This window comes from Nicotiana tomentosiformis, chromosome 8 (genome assembly GCF_000390325.3).
Source record: "Nicotiana tomentosiformis chromosome 8, ASM39032v3, whole genome shotgun sequence".
Taxonomy (NCBI): Eukaryota; Viridiplantae; Streptophyta; class Magnoliopsida; order Solanales; family Solanaceae; genus Nicotiana; species Nicotiana tomentosiformis.
In genome coordinates, this window is record NC_090819.1 from 55,586,047 (window position 1) to 55,592,046 (window position 6,000).

Consider the following 6,000-nt stretch of genomic DNA (forward strand, 5'->3'; position numbering starts at 1 on the left):
TCCCCTGAGCTGGAACATAGTAAAAGCAACCCTGCTCGCCTCCATAATACCCATAGTACGGAGAATGCAGTGACACTCCTCCAGAAAACCCTTTGCACTCTCTGAAGCCAAACTACTAAATGTAGGAGAGTCATATTTCTTGAACCTTGCAAGTCTAAGCTGCTCTTCCTCATATGATGCTGCCCTAACCACGGGCTGAACTGGAACCAGAGGCTGTGTCTTCATGACATACCTGGAACCTAACCAACATGAACTCGCTGCTCTGGGGTGTGGTCAGCGGGAGTCTGGGTTCCTCCCCCGGTCTGTGAAGTAGTTGGTGCAACCAGAATCAACCCGCCTGAGCCAATGTACCAAACATGCTCAGGAACTGTGCTAAGGTCACCTGAAGTCCAGGGGTAATAGCAGGCGCCTCCGGTACCTGCTCCCCAACTGGAACTACTGGCGGCTCCTCAACTGCTGCTCTGGTAGGTGCTTTGGTTGCGGCACTTACTCCTCGTCAGCCTCTGCCTCTGCCTCTAGCGATACCTGCTCCAGGAGCAGCGTCGTCGATAACTGCAACTCGTGTCCTCATTATTTCTGAGAGAATGGAATGATAAAAGTTCAAACTCCAAGATCAATAAGCTCGCACGACAGGAATGAAAGAAGTGAGATTGTCCTAATAGTTCCGTAGCCTCTCGAAGATAAGTACAGACGTCTCCGAACCGATCCGTAAGACTCTACTAAACTAGCTTATGACTCGTAGCATCTATGAACCTAGAGCTCTGATACCAACTGTCACGACCCAATTTTCCCTCCGTTTGGGTATCGTGATGATACCTAGTCTTAGGGACCAGGTAAGCTTAACATTAATTGAAACAACAACATTATTTAAAAAACATCTATCAATTTGAAATAGAAATCTCAAAAAAAAAATTACAATTCCCAAAACCGGTAGTACAAGTCATAAGCTCTACAAAGTGTTTTGCTAGAAAACTTCTAAATACAACTGTCCAGAACAAGAATAAACAGTGCAAAATGAAAACTTGAAGGTGACTCCAAAGCCTGCAAACGCAGCAGCAGGTTTACCTTGAGTCTCCACAGCAACGAACCGCACAGCTACTAACGAACAAATACCTGGATCTGCACAAAAATGAGCAGAAATGTAGAATGAGCACACCATAGCGGTGCCCAGTAAGTATCAAGACTAACCTCGGTGGAGTAGTGACGAGGAACAGTCAAGACACCCACTGGTCTAATAAACTGAACAAGTATGAGCATAGGAACAATAGAAATATGATATCTGCATAAAGACTAGGCAATATGGCTCACAATACAGAAATTTCAATAAGAAAGGAAACAACGAGTATCAGCGGATTACCATAAAAATGACACAGAAAAGTGAATGGAACACAACCTAAATCCGAAATCACAATACAGCAAGGACAAGTAATAACTCAGCAACTACAACCGCCTTTACATCAGGTTTTAGTCATCAAACTCCACGAGGTACCAAACCTCGGACAAATCACAACTCACGGGTGTCAATACCTGAACCCTAACACTTGGCATCCTGTGCCCTCATAACACTTCATAACCGCACTGGCGACTCACGTGCCAATAGAGCTATTCTCACATAGAAGGCAAGTAAACAAGGGTGAGCATTTATGCTCAACAATATCAAGAACACCTCTTATCAGATAAGAGTGCTTAACTACGTGTATGCTTGTGCAAGTGCCCTAACATAGTCCATACCAGCAAATAAGCATAAGGAAAAAAAAAAGAACGGACAACACGTAGAATATTTTTCTCACAACTTTCACAAGATAAAGCTCACACAGGTAAGTGTACCACTACACAAATATCAACAACAAGAATTCCCCCGGGCCATCACAAATTAATCCCTGACATAACCCACCTTGTCGCGCCACGTACGCAATAGTAAAATAAATGCCCGCCTTGTCTCACCACACGTGCATAATAATGTTCCCACCTTGTCTCGCCACATGCGCAACCCATATATATATATATCCCACCTTGTCATGCCGCATGTGCAAATATCAACAGTTACAATAGCACGACAGAAACCTTGTGCAACCCAATAACACTCGCACGGCAGAAACCTCGTGCATCACAATAATAACAACCGCACGGCAGAAAACTCGTGCATCAAACTCGTGCATCACAACAACAAGTATAATAGCAACAATGACAATAATACAAGGGTACGACAAATAAGTCAACTTAGAGATTCCAGAACTTAAAGAAATGGAGGAACTAATTCACAAGGAGTAGCCATAATCGTAGAATGCTAGTCATAATAAGAACATCTCAACAAGAAAGGAAATACTATGTAACAATGATCCCACAATATACGGTTCAACAAAAAGAAACTAACACGAGTCAAATAATTCCAAATAAGGGTAAGTCCACTAAGGCATAAGATATCTAAGCTTCTTTTAAGTTTGGACAATCACGGAGGAGATACAACCAATTCAAATAAAAATGGGCAGCGAGAAAATCACCAGAACCTCAATTAAGGGTGAACATTTACAAAAAGGGACAACTATAACTTCAAATAAAGATACGCAGTTAGGAAAAAGATAACATGGCAATGAAAGAGATAACAAATTTCAATTAAGGCACATATGAATCAAGTAAACAGTAAGAGTGGATCATGAAGCAATTGATTCTAATTAAGCAGGTAAAGGTGAAACTAGTAATTAAGGAACGTAATCATAACAAGTACAACTGCATAATCAATGAATACAAGGACCTAGGAACCCTAAAAGGCCGATTTCAACAAATACGTCCGAGCACGTACTCGTCACCTCGCATACACGGACTACAATCAACATAGAAGACTCAAATCCTAAGGGGTAGTTCCCCCACACAAGGTTAGGCAAGATATGTACCTCAAAGAAGACAAACCGATACTCTAAGATGAACTTCTCGGTGAAATGGCCTCCGAACGGCTCAAATCTAATCAAAATAACTTCAAAGCACAAATAAAACTCATAAGAAATTATTCCGGATCATGAAGCCTAATTCTTTATCAAAATCTAAAAATCGACCCAAAAGTCAACCCCCGATTCCGCACCACGAAACCCGACAAATTTCACAAAAAACCCGAATACCCATTCAAATACGAGTTCAACCATACTAAAACTATCAAATTCCGATACCAATTCGTCCCTCAAAACATGATTTTTCATTTTGAAAATTTCTTCAAAAACCTCCATTTTCCTCAACTCAAAACACAAAATAAATGATAAAAATAAAGATAAATTCATGGAATATAATAAATTCTAGGTGAAGAACACTTACCCAATCGATTTGCTTGAAAACCCCACAAAGAATCGCTCGAAACCGAACTCTACAAGTCAAAATATGATGAAAATGGCCTAACTCTCGATTTGGAAAACTTATATTCTACCCAGGTCTGAACGCATCGCGAACGCGGAGAAAGGCTCGCATTCGCGAAGAAGGAAAAATGAAAGCTACCCAGTTGTGCTTCGTGAACGCGAAGACAAGCTCGTGAACGCGAAGAAGAAAATAATTACTGCCCGAATTAGTGCTACGCGATCGCAAACAAACATATGCGATCGCGAATAAGGAAATTGATGGCCGAGGAACTGGGCTACGCGAACGCGAAGGAGGGGGGAGGCAAGCTTCCGCGATCGCGGAAGGAGTTATACAAACACAAAGAGTAACAACCTCCAGTGCTCAGGGCCTGGTTTCTACTACGCGAATTCGGAATGGAGGATGCGAACGCGATGAAGGAAAGGTGCAGAGCTACGCGATCGCGAGGCGTACTACGCGAACGCGAAGAAGGAAATTGAGACTGTTACACCCCATGTTTTCGTACGTGGAAGTACGCCATAAGTAAATTGATATAAGCTCGTAAATGAGATGTTACATCCCATATTTTCGGACGTTAAAGTTACGTCGTAAGTTAATCGACGTAAGCTCGGGAATGCAATTATTTTTGAGGTTATAAGTATTATGTTATTTCAAACAAGTGATAAGTAAATTCATGAAGGAGAGAGGGTAAGCGAATCGAAGAAAGTGAGTTTCGTCGAAGTTTGTCAATTTGGGATAAAATACAGTCCGAGTTATAATACTCGGTATTTATGGACTAGTGCCATACAAGGTACCACATGACCATGATAGTAGGGTAAATAAATTGTGTTAAAAGTAAGTAGTATTTCAAGTAATTTGAGATAATTCTTAATTATGTGGGTAATTGATTAATTATTAATTAATTGAAGATTAATAAGTTGATTAAGGAATTGTGAATAATTAGCTAAGGTCTTTGGATGAGCATAAAGAGGCTCCAACTTTGCAGCCCCTGAGATTGGATAAAGAATCAATTTGTGACTCTTAAGTATATGGTTAGGTGGCACATTTTGTAAGATTTTTAGTGGTCATCCCCTAAAGTGGGGCCCACAACCAAGAGTCTTAAAGACATCTCCCTACATTATTATTTCATATATCATTGTTGTGGAGATGTATGTGTTACTAACGGAGGAATTCTTAAAAATGAATTCATATGAATTTCATAACGCTACAGCAATGTGAGACGCAATTCGGAGAGAGCACGGTACAATCTTTCTCAAGAATATCATACGAATTTTCCCCTACTTCGATCCGCCGTTATGTGTTTTTCGCAAAGGACGTGTGTTAGAGAAATTGTCAAGAGAATCGGTCCAGGTATGTTAAGGCTATCCCTTCTTTCTTTTTGGCATGATCAATACGATACAAACGAAACGAGCAAATGCACAATTTCTATAAATGACTCTATTCATAGAAATACTAGAGATGCTTATGTTCTTGATTCCCCATGTGTCATATTATTCTATCATCTCTTCATGGGTCTCAGAAAATACGTAAGTTGATAAAGTTTGTTTCATGATATTACTCAAAGGCATAATGGTCTTATTATGACACTCCAAAAGATTTTATTGATGTACTTCTCATGCATTGCATTCATTTACATTGATCCATGACCAGATGGCGTTATATACGCGTATATATGTATATTATATGTATATAGGATTTGGAAAAAGGTTACGGCGTTATATACGCACCACCACCTGATCAGCTGGTATACGTTGATGAATTGCCCATAATGGCCTAGATGATATGATGGGATGCCCTCAGAGGCTTGATGATGTTATGAACGCATATACCTATGCATGGTATGACATTTATACACATATGCATGACATTATAAATATAAAGTGATTCACAGAGTTATTCAGATATACATGTCGAGTCTTTTACTCCATGTTTCTCTCATGTCTATTGTTTACTGATTTTCATTCCTTACATACTCGGTACATTATTTGTACTGACGTCCCTTTTGCCTGGGGACGCTGCGTTTTATGCCCGCATGTCCCGATAGACAGGTCAAGAGTCCTCCAAGTAGGCTATCAGCTCAGCGGAAGATGTTGGTGCGCTCCATTTGCTCCGGAGTTGCTATTGGTCAATATGATTAGGCATGTATTGATTGGTATGTCGGGGCCATGTCCCGACCTTATGACGTTTATGTACTCTTAAAGGCTTGTAGACATATGTCATGTATATGAATGATTTTATGGCCTTGTCGGCCTATGTTCAGTGTATGAGTGATTATTTTGGCCTTATAGGCCCGTACGTCATATGTATAAGTCAGTATATCAGGTTGGGTTGTTCTATGTCGGGCATTCCCTCATGTTTACTCTAGTTATATCATGATGTCCCTTCTAGCCCACTTACCCATGATTATGTCATAAGAAAGATACGTTACATTGGTACTTAGTTGAGTAAGTTACCGGGTGCTCGTCGTGGTCCATCAGTTTGGGTCATGACAGAGGCGGTCAGCAGAGACACTTTCTGTCCTAGGGAGTCTACAAGCCGTGTCTAGTAGAGTCTTGTTTATGGGTGTATTGTCCACCACACTTACAAGCACGAGGCTACAGGGCATTTAGGACTGTCACTCTTTCTTCTCACTCTAGATCATGTGGTAGAGCTCAGTTGTAA